Below are 19,496 nucleotides of genomic sequence, written 5' to 3'. Positions count from 1 at the left end.
CTTTGTATGGAAAATCAGAAAACATAGTATGGCTAAGTCTTGGTCCTGCTAAATCTAGAAAGAGAGTTCTGAAATCATATGAGGATATAGAAACAATTGCCAAAAATGATCCCAACAGCCAAGACATTTAAAAAAACAATTTACTGGACACATACTACCCGACCAGGAGTACCACTTTGGAAACCATGTGTCTATACCACATAGCTCAGAACTTAGCATACAAAAATAATAAAAAACCCAATGAAAGCAAAGGTAGATATAGAGTGACAGATTGTGAAGGCAGCTTAGTGAAACGTACCAAACAAAGCTTAATTAATCATGTCAAATTGTCATTAAAAACTCCTCAACAGAAAGAAATATATTGCATGTCCCTGCTACAACTTTTTAAACCATCGAGAAAAGAGGAAGAGATACTCGATAACTATGACTGCTATGAAGATGCTTTCAAAGCAAATGAAAGCACTATCACCGATGTGAACTTTACGCAGTACAAAACAATGTTGCACAATGAACAGCAACACGAAGAAGAACTTCAGGCCCAACTAGATAAGAACACTTCCGACAGTAGTCGACCTTCTGTAACAGGAAGTCAAGAACCACTCGGACAGCCACTATTAGCAAATGAGGAAGAATTAGCTATGACTGAAGTGGAAAACACCATGTGTCACTATAAAGAAGATATGGAAGACTTAACTGTACTACAATCAAAACTTAAAGATCAGCGCACCATTTTTGAAGAAGTAACAAAAGAAATTGCACATGGTGTACAACACGAAAATAAAGAATGCACCTGCCAAAATTACAAACCTATACTACTGTACGTCAGTGGTGATGCGGGGTCAGGAAAAACATTCTTAATCAAAATCATCAGCAAGTTTCTTCAACAATTGACAAACAACAAACTGTCAGCTGTTGTGACTGCCCCCACAGGTTTAGCTGTCTACAACATAGGCGGTGTCACCTTACACCGATTACTACTCCTTCCAGTAGAACACCAAAACAAATTAGACTATTACAAACTTTCTGCAGAAGCTGCAATGGAACTATGAAGAGTATTAAAACAAATTAAAATGCTACTAATAGATGAAGTGAGCATGGTCTCCAACCTAATGTTGGCTTTGATTCACCTCAGATTGCAAGAAGTACTTAAAACAAACTACAAAGAACTCTTTGCAGGGAAACACATTTTCGTTTTCAGAGATCTTCTACAATTGACACCAGTGAAAGGTGAACCCATTTTTAAAACCTTAGGACACAAACTCTGCCGTAAAACTGTTGGCAGCATAGGAAATGTCAACCTTTGGCAACATTTCCAATACAGAGAATTAACAGAAAACATGCGTCAATCTGCAGATCTCACTTACGCCAACATTTTAAAAAGTATTAGAGTTGGTGTACTATCTCAAGAAGCATAAGCAATATTTAAAAACTGGCACATTCATGCACTTTATGGCAATAACGCATGTGCTACTGATGTTATGGAACAATTAGCGCACAAAAATGTCAATTGTATGGCCTTAATGCCAACTCTTGCAAGCTGTTTTAAATTCAATGAAACAATGTTAAAAAAAGCGATGCAACCAATAATGGAAATTTGCTCCACAGACAAACCGGACATACATGGTATGACACTCCCCATGTGTCAGCAAGCCACAACAAGACTAAATACCTTAGAAAATTCAAACTCCAACACAGCTGGGTTGGAAAAAAATATTAAAATTATCTTTAAATTGTAGAGTAATGCTTAAACGTAACCTTGACGTGAAGCAAGGGCTAGTTAATGAGGCACTGGGTACAGTTGTTGGCTTTCAAACATACCCACGTAACAACAACATTCAGTTTGTCAATATTCGCTTTGACAAACTTTCAGAAGTGAAAAGGATAGGGCGCGCAACAGCTCGATTCCTTCTCTTCAAAGACATGTATGTACGTAGAGAACAATTTTCTCTAACTCTTGCATATGCAGTCGCCATTCATAAATCCTGAGGTCTTACCCTAGACAAAGCATTGATAGATATAGGAAACACAATCTTTAAAGAAGGCATGAGCTACATAGCACTATCATGCTTACGTACACTTGACGGTCTATTTCTAATTAACTTTGATGCAAGTAAAGTGAACGCTGATATTCCTTGCATTTTAGAATACAATAGACTACGTTTAATGTACACCCCCCATCTGAAATCAAATCCTGTTCCAGAAAAAGGAAAACGTGGTAAAAGAAAACTAATTCAAACAGAAATGCAACAGAATCTGACGGCAAATCCTTCAAAGAAAACAAAAGAAGCTAAAACTTCATCAATTACCACAAGCAAAGAAGAACCTATTAGGGAAAATAAATCAGGTACTTTTTCAAAGAAGGAACAGAAACTCCGAAAGAAATCACTCAGACAGAACTACGTGGTCCATTCAAATTTTCAAATGAAACTGGTGTAAATTGCTACGCAAATGTAGCAATGAATATTCTATTTCAATTGCCACCAATAGTTAACAACATTTACTTACACAGTACAGACCAATTGTGTTTGCAAATGTTAGTCCTTCATAGAAATGCAACAAGCAATCCTGACAACACGTATAGTGTTCACGGAATAAAACAAGAATTGGACTACTGTGCTGGAATGGTGAGATTCACTATAAACTCACAAGAATTTAAAATGTACCTACTACAAGCACTGGAAAACAAAAACATACCTATAAATGAAATCTTCCAGATTTCATACATGTGGAAACATACATGCACTCTCAATGTGACACAGGAACAAATCCCAAATGAGAGATGTGTGTATGTATCCATACCCAATTGTGAATCCATTCCATTTCAGCAACTTCTACAGAATGCAAACCATGGCAGATTATGTACTATCTGCAATTCAGATAATCGCTCCACCTTACTGATACAAACACATAGTAACTACATAATACTAATGCTTCTACGTTAAAATGCAGATGGTACCAAAAAAAAACTGCAAGCTGACTGGATTCACACACGATCAAGTGTCACTTGCTAAGAAAACCTTGACAACAATAGGTATAATCTACCACGCAGGAGCCACAACCAATGCAGGTCACTACACTGCATATATTAAAAAGAAATGTGGATGGTTCGAATGTAATGATAGTACCATTACTCTAAAGCAGAGATTGCCAGCATATCTTACAAACGCGTATTTAATCTTCTTAAAGCCAAAATCTAATAACTAATGTGTACTTCAACATTAACAAAAATTCAAGTAAAACACTATAAACAGTTAGAATACGCCAACAGGTATCCAACTGTTTAAAAAATCTGCAACAAGCCAACATACATAACATTAATCAGAAACAACAAGTGAACACTCAAAGGAAACAAAGAAATAGTTTGTAGCATAGCAAAGAAAGTTTTTTCTTTAATCCGACAAGGATTTTTTTCCCCCTTGACCCAAGGATTGCTTATAACTGCAGTGCTTATAAGTTTGTTCTTGGGTGCATGGCCTTTGGCCATGCACCCAAGACTCTAGGTCCAGCCCACAACCACCTGATCGATATGCGATACTATGGGTGTATCTATTGCTGTGATATGCTGCGGTGGTTGTGGCCAGGGCCTAGAGTCTTAGGAGTATGGCCTACGGCCAAGCACCCAAGACTCTAGGCCCTGGCCACAACCACTGCAGCATATCACACGCATAAATCAATGGCTTATAAATCAATAGCACACCCATAGAATGACACATTCTAACTGCAGCATACACTCAATTTGCACCCAGGACTGTAGGCCCTGCCCACACCTACCAATAGATATTCGATTGTATGGGTGTGATGTGTGAATTTGATATGCTACGGTGGTTGTGGGCAGGGCCTAAAGTCTTGGGTGTGTGGCCTACGGCCTGTGGCCATGCACCCGATACTCTAGTCCCTCCCCACAACCACCTGATCGATGTTCGATACTACGGGTGTATTTATAGCTGTGATGTGCTGCAGTGGTTGTAGCCAGGGCCTAGAGTCTTGGGTGTGTGGGCATAGATAATTTAATCTGTAGGTGTCCAGTATATGAAACCCATGTTGGCTTATAGGTTTAGTGCTTATAACTTTGTTCTTGAGTGCATGCTAGGTCCTGGCCACAACCACCACAGCATATCACCAAATTTGGTCTTGGGTACATGGCCTTCCCACCCGTTTGATGTTCGATAGTACGGGTGTATCTATAGTTGTGATATGCTGCAGTGGTTGTGGCCAGGGCCTAGAGTCTTGGGTGTATGTCCATAGATATTTGAATGTATGGGTGTGCAGTGCCTTATAACTCCAGTGCTTATAAGTTTGTTCTTGGGTGCATGGCCTTTGGCCATGCACCCAAGACTGTACACCCCCCCACACAACCATCTGAGCGATAAGCGATACACTTGTAGTATCCATTGCTGTGATATGCTGCGGTGGTTGTGGCCAGGGCCTAGAGTCTTGGGAGTATGGCCTACGCCCTACGGCTATGCACCCAAGACTCTAGGCCCTGGCCACAACCACCGCAGCATATTACACCCATGGTCGCTTATAAATGATTAGCACACCCATAGAATGAAACATTTTTACTGTAGCATGTACTCAATTTGCACCCAGGACTGTAGGCCCTTCCCACACCTACCAGATACATAATCGATTGTATGGGTGTGATATGCTGCAGTGGTTGTGGGCAGGGTCTACACTCTTGGGTGTATGGCCTACGGCCTGCAGCCATGCACCCAAAACTCTACGTCCTGCCCACAACCACCGCACTATATAAAACCCATGGTGCCTTATAACTTCAGTGCTTATAACTTTGTTCTTGGGTGCATGGCTTTTGGCCATGCACCCAAGACTCTAGGTCCTGGCCAGAACCACCACAGCATATTGCACCCATTGTGGCGTGTAACTTTACTACGTATAAATTTGGTCTTGGGTGCATGGCCTTGGGCCATGCACCCAAGACTCTAGGCCCTCCCCACAACCACCTGATTGATGTTTGATACTACGGATGTATCTATAGCTGTGATATGCTGCAGTGGTTGTGGCCAAAGGCTAGAGTCTTGGGTGCAAGGCCATAGATATTTGAATGTATGGGTGTGCAGTATATAAAAACCATAGTGGCTTATAACTCCAGTGCTTATAACTTTGTTCTTGGTTGCATGGCCTTCGGCCATGCAACCAAGACTCTAGGCCCTCCCCACAACCACCTGATCGATATGCGATACTACGGGTGTATCTATAGCTGTCATATGCTGCGGTGGTTGTGGCCAGGGCCTAGCGTCTTGGGAGTATGGCCTACGCCCGTGCACCCAAGACTCTAGGCCCTGGCCACAACCACCGCAGCATATCACACCCATGGCGGCGTATAAATCAGGAGCACACCCATAGAAAAAATCTTAACTATGGCATGTACTCAATTTTACTATTCGCTAACACCACGCGTGTCCTTAGAACAGTTTCAAGTTGCCTGCGCACAGCACGGACTGAAGTACTATCCTTATGAGACCCCTCACTTTCAGTACTTACAAACATCCCGGACAAGGCCGGCATAGGGAATACATCATTAACACCTGCCGCCTAAAGAAATACAGTATTTCACCCATCTCTTACTCTCTGAACCTCCCCAAGCACTGACACACCAAAACAGTTTCCGAAACAGCATTTCGCCTCTGGTCACTGCCGCGCTGTCGGCAGATCCAAGATTTCGGGCGCATCCAAACAATCTGATGCACATCATGGCTCACTGCAGCCAATCGGCGGAGACGTCGTGTGTCCGCGGTCATGACGCCAGCCCCTTAGCCAATCGGTATCTTGTCCGCGGAGCGTACAGGGAAGTGTGACCGCGGAGCGGACATAGATATCACTAATTTTTTTAGACATACTTTTTGGTCGTTTTAAAGGAAACTACTGGACGGATTGTCACCAAATTTACATAAGCATGCTTTCGGGACCAAGTCCCTGCCGCAAATTTGGTGAAAATCCGTCCAGCGGTTTGGCCTGTAGGTGTGCGCAAAGTTTCCCCCCCCTTCAGTCTATGGGGAAAAAAAAGACGTTTTGGGACCCCCCCCCCCCCCCTGGACCAAACTTTGCAAAATAATTCAGAGTGGCCCATATACTTTTGGTGAGGATTCGTCCAGGGAAACAGAGTTATAAGCTGCCCAAAAAGTGCTCTTCCTATGGAAACAGCAACTTAACCATAACTACACTGCCACTACCGTGGCTGTGTCTCTCACACACACACACACACAGACACACACACACACACACACACACACACACACACACACACACACACACACACACACACACACACACACACACACACACACACACACACACACACACACACACACACACACACACACACACACACACACACACACACACACACACACACACACACACACACACACACACACACACACACACACACACACACACACACACACACACACACACACACACACACACACACACACACACACACACACACACACACACACACACACACACACACACACACACACACACACACACACACACACACCCCCCTCCCAGTCAGAGGTGTGTGTGTAAGTGTCTTTTACTCTGTGCTCTGTGTGCTCATTGAGGTCTTTTAGTCACCCTCACCCCTCCTGAGACATAGTCTTGAACGCCGCCAATGCTACCTTGATTCGTCTGGCTTGTCCTGAATTTTACCCTCTTCCAAGAAACTAGGCTGGCCTTCTGAACCTCTGTCCACCAGGTCAGAGTTCAGAAATCCATCTTAACAATACTGCTATGTTTATCATTATAATTCTGTATGATTCCAAGCCTCTGGATTGGACAGCAAAATCCATTCCATTCTGGAATGGAACATTATAATGCTGTTGGTAGAGGTTATGATTAGAAAAAATAAGCAGGCTCTGGTGAAAAGGCGGGTTGTGGCTGCTTACACTGTAACTGAGAAGAAAGCTGTTAAAAGTAATGAATGCCCTACCATTACTCCTCCTGTGTGAAGGTGTCCTTCTTAATAGAAGACAGTGACACATTGAGGCAATATGAGAGACACACTACATTGAAGGGAGATGAGGGACACACTGGGGGACGTTGTGAGACACTAACGTGAAGAAGTGACAGACAGCGAGGGAAGATGAGACACACCAATGGAGGATAAGAGACACACTGGTGGAATATGAGAAAAACACTGAGGGAAGGTCTGAGACACGCTGAAGGAAGATGTGGTACATAGAGATGGAATAGGGGAGACATTGAGGAAGGATGAGAGACTGTTAGGGAGAATTCTCATTCTATGGCTAATTTCCCTTACCTATAGAGTCCCCCAGCAGCTTTGCTGGATTTGAAGGGTTGGTTTTTTTCTCCTGCTAAGAGTATGACTCTTTTTCCCACTCTTAGGCATATTTGCTATGTGTGTTCTAGACTATTTTTTGTGTTTAATGTCTATGGGGTTTTTCTCACCCCCATAGGAACCATCTTTATCCACATGTGTTACACAGCACCCTCCGTGCAGTGACACAGGGGTGTCGTAGCGACCCCCAAACATAGACACCATACCCTGGGACTGACTACTGTCTCCCAGGGCATGTAAAGTTGCCATTGACTTTACCAGTCAATCTTTATGAACAAAACCAGTACAACCCATCTTACTATGGAGGTACTGACAAGGGTTAATAGTTTTTCCCTCATGTTCATTTTCGAGATGGTACTGTACAGTCCCTCTCTCAAAGGTTTCTGGCTGGTGGCAGTGGTTACTACCAAAAATATTCAACTGCGAATATTTCCCTATGGGATTTTCCGATTGTTCGAGGCTACCACATTTACTGACAGCCACTAACATACCGCCGGTTTATTTTTATATTAACTTTACTCCGGTAGGTTTTATTTGCCAGAACTTTTATATAAATTCTTTCTCGTGTCTTTCTCTGAACTCCTAACCCAGGTCGGGGATCCTTTGTTCATCCTTTTGGTGGGCATCTGCCAAGAAGCCCTCCGTTCGGCGCCACTGAGTCTGGGGTGGATCTATTGTGTGGGAGGGGGAGTAGGACCCCAGGACAGGGTTGCCTCAGCAACCCATGTCGCACTCTGCCCTGATAGGCTGGAGGGTCTCCCGCCCGGATGACCACTCCACTGTGTGAGTGACAGCTAGGCTGTATGAATGGGGATCTTTTTGCATAAAAACAGGATCCTGAGGACTGGAAGAGCAAGATGTCGCCACTGGAACTAAGAAGCCGAAGAGGAGAGAAGCCAGAGACATCTGCAACAACTGAACCACCGGTGAAGCCCTGCTGCAGCGTCTCACCACTTTTCTCCACACGACAAGATCTTCATCTGCAAGAGCCCTCTTCCCTTGAGCTGGTGGGGCCAACCAGTTTGCCAAGCGCCTTCCTGGACCGGTCTTGGTCAAATTACCAGTACCATGTACCCGGACCGCGATTTAAAGGAGTGTACCTTATTCGTTGGGCAGCACCGTGGCTGGTTTCATCCCTGGGCCGTGCAGTAACTCGAATCTTCCTCCACGATGACAGCCCCTCTTCCTCTGCTGGATCTCCTGAACTGCAGGAACTGCCAGGAACAACCGCCACCGCAGGAGCCTCTTCTTCATTTTAAGGTACTTTGTTCCGCCAGGCCGCCCATTTTCGTTGGTAGCCCTAAAGGCGTTTTAAATTCTTTAACTACCTGTTGGGTTGGCCGCCCCTATCTTCTAACATTGTCTTTCACCTTCTGCATTCACCTTTTCGAATCGCTTAACAAAGACTTGACTGCAGCTACAAGAACATTTTACTCCTGGGCCCTTTGCCCTGTACCACTGACTCTGGCACAGGCCTATTGACTCTGGTTGAATTTGTTGGAACTGCCTTCTCTAGATTGCTTCTCAACTAGAACTGTGTTGGTACCCACTTCTTATAACCACCTTCTTCTTCCCACTTTTAAAACTTGTGAAGTGCCATTTTGCTCGGTTTTCATTTAAGTATTATACATGCTAAAGTACTGCCGTGACTAAACGGTGTAAACCTGTTCACAAACTTAGGGGAAGTGTTGCTAGGGTGTGTAAGAAGATATTTCTGTTTGCAAAGGTAGCGGGCGCCCCTCTCTCGACAGAACAAGGCCTGATAACCTGTTCAGTGGTTATTAACCACTTAAGAGTTCGCAGCCACTGCTTTGACTCACTGTGCCTTTCACAGATGGGAAATATCCATTTGCATATCAGTCTTTGTCCTGCCCAGGGGCAGTCCAGCACCGAAATGCAATGGCAATTCCAACCTGAACGAGAGTACCACCAGCAACCCCATACACGTGTTTCACCCTTGTTGGGGATCATCAGTGAGGTGAAGCTGATGCCTCTCTAAGCACAGTGAGAGGGAGACCACGTCTGGTTGCCCCCAGGAGACCTAGGGTTACCAATCCCAGGTTCCTTGAAATTTAGTTTGCAAAGGTAGCAGGCGCCCCTCTCTCGACAGAACAAGGCCTGATAACCTGTTCAGTGGTTATTAACCACTTAAGAGTTCGCAGCCACTGCTTTGACTCACTGTGCCTTTCACAGATGGGAAATATCCATTTGCATATCAGTCTTTGTCCTGCCCAGGGGCAGTCCAGCACCGAAATGCAATGGCAATTCCAACCTGAACGAGAGTACCACCAGCAACCCCATACACGTGTTTCACCCTTGTTGGGGATCATCAGTGAGGTGAAGCTGATGCCTCTCTAAGCACAGTGAGAGGGAGACCACGTCTGGTTGCCCCCAGGAGACCTAGGGTTACCAATCCCAGGTTCCTTGAAATTTAGTTTGCAAAGGTAGCGGGCGCCCCTCTCTCGACAGAACAAGGCCTGATAACCTGTTCAGTGGTTATTAACCACTTAAGAGTTCGCAGCCACTGCTTTGACTCACTGTGCCTTTCACAGATGGGAAATATCCATTTGCATATCAGTCTTTGTCCTGCCCAGGGGCAGTCCAGCACCGAAATGCAATGGCAATTCCAACCTGAACGAGAGTACCACCAGCAACCCCATACACGTGTTTCACCCTTGTTGGGGATCATCAGTGAGGTGAAGCTGATGCCTCTCTAAGCACAGTGAGAGGGAGACCACGTCTGGTTGCCCCCAGGAGACCTAGGGTTACCAATCCCAGGTTCCTTGAAATTTAGTTTGCAAAGGTAGCGGGCGCCCCTCTCTCGACAGAACAAGGCCTGAAAACCTGTTCAGTGGTTATTAACCACTTAAGAGTTCGCAGCCACTGCTTTGACTCACTGTGCCTTTCACAGATGGGAAATATCCATTTGCATATCAGTCTTTGTCCTGCCCTGGGGCAGTCCAGCACCGAAATGCAATGGCAATTCCAACCTGAACGAGAGTACCACCAGCAACCCCATACACGTGTTTCACCCTTGTTGGGGATCATCAGTGAGGTGAAGCTGATGCCTCTCTAAGCACAGTGAGAGGGAGACCACGTCTGGTTGCCCCCAGGAGACCTAGGGTTACCAATCCCAGGTTCCTTGAAATTTAGTTTGCAAAGGTAGCGGGCGCCCCTCTCTCGACAGAACAAGGCCTGATAACCTGTTCAGTGGTTATTAACCACTTAAGAGTTCGCAGCCACTGCTTTGACTCACTGTGCCTTTCACAGATGGGAAATATCCATTTGCATATCAGTCTTTGTCCTGCCCAGGGGCAGTCCAGCACCGAAATGCAATGGCAATTCCAACCTGAACGAGAGTACCACCAGCAACCCCATACACGTGTTTCACCCTTGTTGGGGATCATCAGTGAGGTGAAGCTGATGCCTCTCTAAGCACAGTGAGAGGGAGACCACGTCTGGTTGCCCCCAGGAGACCTAGGGTTACCAATCCCAGGTTCCTTGAAATTTAGTTTGCAAAGGTAGCGGGCGCCCCTCTCTCGACAGAACAAGGCCTGATAACCTGTTCAGTGGTTATTAACCACTTAAGAGTTCGCAGCCACTGCTTTGACTCACTGTGCCTTTCACAGATGGGAAATATCCATTTGCATATCAGTCTTTGTCCTGCCCAGGGGCAGTCCAGCACCGAAATGCAATGGCAATTCCAACCTGAACGAGAGTACCACCAGCAACCCCATACACGTGTTTCACCCTTGTTGGGGATCATCAGTGAGGTGAAGCTGATGCCTCTCTAAGCACAGTGAGAGGGAGACCACGTCTGGTTGCCCCCAGGAGACCTAGGGTTACCAATCCCAGGTTCCTTGAAATTTAGTTTGCAAAGGTAGCGGGCGCCCCTCTCTCGACAGAACAAGGCCTGATAACCTGTTCAGTGGTTATTAACCACTTAAGAGTTCGCAGCCACTGCTTTGACTCACTGTGCCTTTCACAGATGGGAAATATCCATTTGCTTATCAGTCTTTGTCCTGCCCAGGGGCAGTCCAGCACCGAAATGCAATGGCAATTCCAACCTGAACGAGAGTACCACCAGCAACCCCATACACGTGTTTCACCCTTGTTGGGGATCATCAGTGAGGTGAAGCTGATGCCTCTCTAAGCACAGTGAGAGGGAGACCACGTCTGGTTGCCCCCAGGAGACCTAGGGTTACCAATCCCAGGTTCCTTGAAATTTAGTTTGCAAAGGTAGCGGGCGCCCCTCTCTCGACAGAACAAGGCCTGATAACCTGTTCAATGGTTATTAACCACTTAAGAGTTCGCAGCCACTGCTTTGACTCACTGTGCCTTTCACAGATGGGAAATATCCATTTGCATATCAGTCTTTGTCCTGCCCAGGGGCAGTCCAGCACCGAAATGCAATGGCAATTCCAACCTGAACGAGAGTACCACCAGCAACCCCATACACGTGTTTCACCCTTGTTGGGGATCATCAGTGAGGTGAAGCTGATGCCTCTCTAAGCACAGTGAGAGGGAGACCACGTCTGGTTGCCCCCAGGAGACCTAGGGTTACCAATCCCAGGTTCCTTGAAATTTAGTTTGCAAAGGTAGCGGGCACCCCTCTCTCGACAGAACAAGGCCTGATAACCTGTTCAGTGGTTATTAACCACTTAAGAGTTCGCAGCCACTGCTTTGACTCACTGTGCCTTTCACAGATGGGAAATATCCATTTGCATATCAGTCTTTGTCCTGCCCAGGGGCAGTCCAGCACCGAAATGCAATGGCAATTCCAACCTGAACGAGAGTACCACCAGCAACCCCATACACGTGTTTCACCCTTGTTGGGGATCATCAGTGAGGTGAAGCTGATGCCTCTCTAAGCACAGTGAGAGGGAGACCACGTCTGGTTGCCCCCAGGAGACCTAGGGTTACCAATCCCAGGTTCCTTGAAATTTAGTTTGCAAAGGTAGCGGGCGCCCCTCTCTCGACAGAACAAGGCCTGATAACCTGTTCAGTGGTTATTAACCACTTAAGAGTTCGCAGCCACTGCTTTGACTCACTGATGATCCCCAACAAGGGTGAAACACGTGTATGGGGTTGCTGGTGGTACTCTCGTTCAGATTGGAATTGCCATTGTATTTCGGTGCTGGACTGCCCCTGGGCAGGACAAAGACTGATATGCAAATGGATATTTCCCATCTGTGAAAGGCACAGTGGGTAGAAGCAGTGGCTGCGAACTCTCAAGTGGTTAATAACCACTGAACAGGTTATCATGTCTGTTCTTGCGAGAGAGGGGCGCCCGCTACCTTTGTTAAACTATTTTTTAAGGAACCTGGGATTGGTAACCCTAGGTCTCCTGGGGGCAACCAGACGTGGTCTCCCTCTCACTGTGTTTAGAGAGGCATCAGCTTCACCTCACTGATGATCCCCAACAAGGGTGAAACACGTGTATGGGGTTGCTGGTGGTACTCTCGTTCAGATTGGAATTGCCATTGTATTTCGGTGCTGGACTGCCCCTGGGCAGGACAAAGACTGATATGCAAATGGATATTTCCCATCTGTGAAAGGCACAGTGGGTAAAAGCAGTGGCTGCGAACTCTCAAGTGGTTAATAACCACTGAACAGGTTATCATGTCTGTTCTTGCGAGAGAGGGGCGCCCGCTACCTTTGTTAAACTATTTTTTAAGGAACCTGGGATTGGTAACCCTAGGTCTCCTGGGGGCAACCAGACGTGGTCTCCCTCTCACTGTGTTTAGAGAGGCATCAGCTTCACCTCACTGATGATCCCCAACAAGGGTGAAACACGTGTATGGGGTTGCTGGTGGTACTCTCGTTCAGATTGGAATTGCCATTGTATTTCGGTGCTGGACTGCCCCTGGGCAGGACAAAGACTGATATGCAAATGGATATTTCCCATCTGTGAAAGGCACAGTGGGTAAAAGCAGTGGCTGCGAACTCTCAAGTGGTTAATAACCACTGAACAGGTTATCATGTCTGTTCTTGCGAGAGAGGGGCGCCCGCTACCTTTGTTAAACTATTTTTTAAGGAACCTGGGATTGGTAACCCTAGGTCTCCTGGGGGCAACCAGACGTGGTCTCCCTCTCACTGTGTTTAGAGAGGCATCAGCTTCACCTCACTGATGATCCCCAACAAGGGTGAAACACGTGTATGGGGTTGCTGGTGGTACTCTCGTTCAGATTGGAATTGCCATTGTATTTCGGTGCTGGACTGCCCCTGGGCAGGACAAAGACTGATATGCAAATGGATATTTCCCATCTGTGAAAGGCACAGTGGGTAAAAGCAGTGGCTGCGAACTCTCAAGTGGTTAATAACCACTGAACAGGTTATCATGTCTGTTCTTGCGAGAGAGGGGCGCCCGCTACCTTTGTTAAACTATTTTTTAAGGAACCTGGGATTGGTAACCCTAGGTCTCCTGGGGGCAACCAGACGTGGTCTCCCTCTCACTGTGTTTAGAGAGGCATCAGCTTCACCTCACTGATGATCCCCAACAAGGGTGAAACACGTGTATGGGGTTGCTGGTGGTACTCTCGTTCAGATTGGAATTGCCATTGTATTTCGGTGCTGGACTGCCCCTGGGCAGGACAAAGACTGATATGCAAATGGATATTTCCCATCTGTGAAAGGCACAGTGGGTAAAAGCAGTGGCTGCGAACTCTCAAGTGGTTAATAACCACTGAACAGGTTATCATGTCTGTTCTTGCGAGAGAGGGGCGCCCGCTACCTTTGTTAAACTATTTTTTAAGGAACCTGGGATTGGTAACCCTAGGTCTCCTGGGGGCAACCAGACGTGGTCTCCCTCTCACTGTGTTTAGAGAGGCATCAGCTTCACCTCACTGATGATCCCCAACAAGGGTGAAACACGTGTATGGGGTTGCTGGTGGTACTCTCGTTCAGATTGGAATTGCCATTGTATTTCGGTGCTGGACTGCCCCTGGGCAGGACAAAGACTGATATGCAAATGGATATTTCCCATCTGTGAAAGGCACAGTGGGTAAAAGCAGTGGCTGCGAACTCTCAAGTGGTTAATAACCACTGAACAGGTTATCATGTCTGTTCTTGCGAGAGAGGGGCGCCCGCTACCTTTGTTAAACTATTTTTTAAAGAACCTGGGATTGGTAACCCTAGGTCTCCTGGGGGCAACCAGACGTGGTCTCCCTCTCACTGTGTTTAGAGAGGCATCAGCTTCACCTCACTGATGATCCCCAACAAGGGTGAAACACGTGTATGGGGTTGCTGGTGGTACTCTCGTTCAGATTGGAATTGCCATTGTATTTCGGTGCTGGACTGCCCCTGGGCAGGACAAAGACTGATATGCAAATGGATATTTCCCATCTGTGAAAGGCACAGTGGGTAAAAGCAGTGGCTGCGAACTCTCAAGTGGTTAATAACCACTGAACAGGTTATCATGTCTGTTCTTGCGAGAGAGGGGCGTCCGCTACCTTTGTTAAACTAAGAAGATATTTCTGTATAACTTGTGTTTTCCCTCCCTTGTGAGAAATTGATCGATTGCCATTTGTGTTTGGTTTTCAATGTGCCGTTTTGCTCAGTTTTCACTCTTACTCAAACTGGTCTACAATTTAACTAGGGAGTTTGTATACTTTTCTTGACTGATTTTAACTTGCTTTTATAACTGGGATTAATGTGTTGAACTAGAAGTGTGTATTAAATATATATATATATATATATATATATAAAAAATACACATATAAATGGAGGGTTGTAACACTACAAAAAACCCCACAAAATATGCCAAAAGTATTCCCAGCACTCAAGACCAAAACACCTTCTTACAAAAATACTTCGTTTTTATTCATTATAAAAACAAGCAACCAACTGTGCAAAATATGCAGTAAAGGGTAGGTATAAATCAAAACCTCCCCATGGCATACAGGTTTAAACAACACTCACCCCCCAGGGTGGAAAATCGCCACGCGTTCTGCCTGGATATACCAAGCTTCCTCAGGCTGATCAAACTCCACATCCGTGTAAACACAACCCATTTAAAACTTAAGGAAAGCAACTCGAGCGAGCAGCTCCTCCCCCCTCTCATTATCTCCGATCACGTGATCGCTTAATGCCGCATTGAAAAATACATGAAGCATTGAAAAATACATGGTAGAATGACTATATAGTCATTGTGTTCACTATGAACACAGTGCGCTGGCCATAAAATATATGCCATCTTGATATGCGAGTATAGGGACAGAGAACTCCTCGCTCCACGTTGCATTTCCCTAATTAAAATCATTAATTTCTTTAAACATTTACTTGTGTTTGATTGCGCTAGTGCACCTTTCTATAGCATGGGTAAACCTTATCAACCTTGACAAGAATTTTACCCATTACGTCCCTGGGTTTGTAATGTGTTACTCTAAAAGCCAAACACGGCACGACAACAAATTCATAAAACACCAAAGCTCTCCTTTATAGATGTGGGACATAGTGCCCTCTAGTGGAGAAAAGCTATATCTCTTTTAGTTCAATCTTATATATAAGACTTTCACATTCTTGGAATAATTTCCATTGTGATTATATTTATCCAGCCGCGTGGAGTGGAGTGAGAGTGTATAGAGAGGAGAGTGATTTTTTCAGCTCCTACTTGCTCAGTTTTTTGTTTTTCAACAGCACCTTTCTTGCAAACCAACCAAGATGGCAGATCAGGTTGAAGCGAAAAGACGAGCCGCTGCACAAATTCTTTTTAACCATGACAAAGCAGCCACAGCAGACGTGGCGGAAGGGAGCTTACCAGCAAGCTTAACTATACAGCAGAAATTAGACAAATTGGAAAAAATAAAGAAAAAGGAAATTTCAAAGTGGTGGGAAGCGATGACGCTCCAAACGTATCTGGAAGTCCGACGCATCCCAAGGGGTTTAAGAATTTTAACTATCCCCACGTTCGAGGACATTGATCCCAAACTAATAGAGGAATGGACGGAACACACTAATGAATGTTCATTTAAAATGATTGAGAGCCTTATCAAATATGCTAAAACTGACAGAGTCAAGCTGATAAAGGACATTGAGGAAATGGAAGAACAACTGTTTGCCTCTGAAGATGGGGACGAATGTAAGAAACGTATGCCAAGAGTGGATGAAAACCTTGAAAGATACGAAGGTGAAATCAGAATTAGAAAACAACAGAAATTCAAAAGAGATCGTTTGGATTATGAACAGGGCAGAATATACACATTCGCTAAACGTTTCGATGCCCCGATTAGACAAAGACTTGAGCAAATGGCAACAAATGTTCAACCACCGGCTGTAATGTCAGTAGAACCTAGTAGTTCAGAGGTAGACTCCTCAGATACAGATGGAGCCACCTCAAAAAGGTTAAATTTTTTAGAGGAATTCAAATTACTGCATCTGGACAGCAGGACAGACAAGAGGGGAAAGGGCCAATACTCCGGACAAGGAAGAGGTGCAGCCGGAAGAATAGGAAAAAGAGGACGAGGCGGGGATGCCAGCATAAGCAATGCACCAAACATGATTACACGATCTGGCAACAATCCGAGGGGGAAACCGAGAGGCAGGAAAACCTACAATTAAAGATTTTCAATATATCCTCCAGAAGACTTACACAAGAAGAGAACTCGGTATTATCCCTAGGCCTATCCTTCAGCCCTACATACCCCTATGACTATACATCTACGAGGGTGGATCTCTTTAAATTCCTGAGAAAATTAAAACTTACCAAGTTCTATGCAACAAAGGTCAGTGAAGGAACTAAAAATAGAGAAACAATCAGTAGAGAGATATCTCCCCTCACGGACAAAGATATGACAAGCCTAATATGTCTTGCGAAAATGGGATCACAATCTGAGTCAGAATGGGAGTTAGCGTCAACATTGGACAATATAACATTGGAAAGAGAATTTGGTATACCCACAGATATCACTTGTCCTAGCAAGTTCAAACCTAAATCGATTTTTTGCCCCAACATCATTTGTGGCCCGATTGACACTTTTGAAAGTTTGGTTATGAAAGATCTCAAGCAACTGCCGGTGAAGATATCTCCATCATCCAGAAATCTCAACTACCGGCAATACAAGGCATTAGAGAACCTAAGAGACGATCATACCATAGTAATACGTCCCTCGGATAAAGGGGGTGGTATAGTGGTCTTGGACAGTGATCAATACAATATGGAAGCAAAGAGGCAATTGAGTGTCACCAGCAATTATACACTGGTAGAGAACAGTGTATTATTGAATACCAACTTATTATATTATTCAATGTTACGTAAGTGGTGTGATCTGGAATTGATCAGTGATGAGGAATACTGGTTTCTAAAAAATCCTTTTCCAGTTACCCCATTAATTTACTTTAATCCGAAGATTCACAAGAGTTTAACTAATCCACCTGGTCGCCCTATAGTTTCTTCTATAGGGAGCCTTCTAGAAAATAGTTCCAAATTCCTAGATCACTTCCTACAACCATTTGTTACCAGTCTTAGCTCATATATACGAGACACTTCTGACCTGTTGACTAAAGTAGACAATGTCAATTGGGAACCACAATACATTTTAGTTTCCCTGGATGTTGTCTCGTTATATACATCTATCGTACATAAAGCGGGCATTGAAGCTTGCAAATTCTATTCAGAATTTAGATCTATTAGTCATCGACAGCACAACAAAATGTTGTTGGAAATGCTTCAGTTTTGCTTGGAGCATAATTATTTCTTACATGGTACTTCGATTTACAAACAAACTCAGGGTACAGCTATGGGGTCATGTATGGCCCCTACTTACGCTAATCTCTATATGGGATGGTGGGAGACACAGATAGCTTGGAGAGAAGAGATGGAAGAATTTAATAAACACATAGTTGTCTGGTACCGATTCATAGACGACCTGTTCATTATATGGGACGGTACCAAGACTCAGTTACATAACTATGTCCATATTCTTAACATTAACAATCTGAATTTGGAGTTGACATGTGTACATAGCAAAAAAGAACTGATCTTTCTGGATGTGTTATTTATTGTGGAGAATAACTGCTTAACATCTAAGTTATTTAGAAAAGAAACAAGTTTGAATTCCACTCTGCATGCTAAGAGTCACCACCCTACTCCATTAATTAATTCAATCCCCTATGGAGAGTTCCTGAGAGCAAAAAGGGCATGTAGTAAAGAATTAGATTACCAGACAGAAGCCAAGCAGATTGGTAAAAGGTTTGTCAAACGAGGCTACAATAAACATGTAGTCACAAACTGCTTTAAGAAAGCAGAAGTTCCGAAAAGAACGGAATTGTTTGGAGTTCAAACTAGCAAGAAACCGGAGAAGATCAGATTTATAACAGGGTATAATCATCAAGCTACAAATGTTAAACGAATTATGAAAAAACATTGGAACGTGCTCCTGACAGATCCTGATCTTGAGAAGGTACTAGATAAATCTCCCAATGTGACATACCGTAAAGCGCCAACTCTTAAGAATATACTGTCACCAAGTATGGTGGTCACAGAAGTTACCAAGTCAGGCCACTTTTTGAAACAGGATTTGGGAGGTTTTCGTAAATGCGCGAACTGCAAAATGTGTAGCTTTGTATCTAAAACTCCATTTGTTAGTTCCAATGGTTTATCATGGAGATATAAACATAGAATTACATGCTTGACTAAGTTTATAGTATATGCTATTACCTGTACCTGTGGTCTTCACTATATTGGATCGACCATAGGAATGCTTAAGCTCAGGATTCTCCAACATTATAGAGCCATTAAGAATGGAGATATAACCAACCCTTTGACAGGACACTTCATAGAGAAACATGGTGGTAATGTGGAGGAAATGTCATTTGTTGGTCTTGCCCATGTCCCACAACACAAGAGACTGGGTAACCGAGAACTGAAACTCAGGCAATTAGAGGCATCTCTAATCTGTAAATTTGATACCTTAAGGCCTAATGGACTCAACACTGATTCAGAGATGTTTGTATTTCTCCAATAGATTGTATGGATGTCTATGTAAGTGTATGCAACAACAGGACCCTGGTTAGTAAGTTTGGTATATCCCCTTATTGCTGTTTTTGTTGACAAGAGGGAATTGACTATTTCAGTGAGTAATATGGTACTACTGTTGTAGTACTATATTACAACTCAGGATTCATTACATTAGTATTTTATCATCTAATATGATGTTTGAGTTTGAAAACTATG

The sequence above is a fragment of the Ambystoma mexicanum genome, chromosome 10, assembly GCF_040938575.1.
Source record: "Ambystoma mexicanum isolate Mex_15411 chromosome 10, UKY_AmexF1_1, whole genome shotgun sequence".
Classification (NCBI taxonomy): Eukaryota; Metazoa; Chordata; class Amphibia; order Caudata; family Ambystomatidae; genus Ambystoma; species Ambystoma mexicanum.
This window is presented reverse-complemented; position numbering follows the sequence as displayed.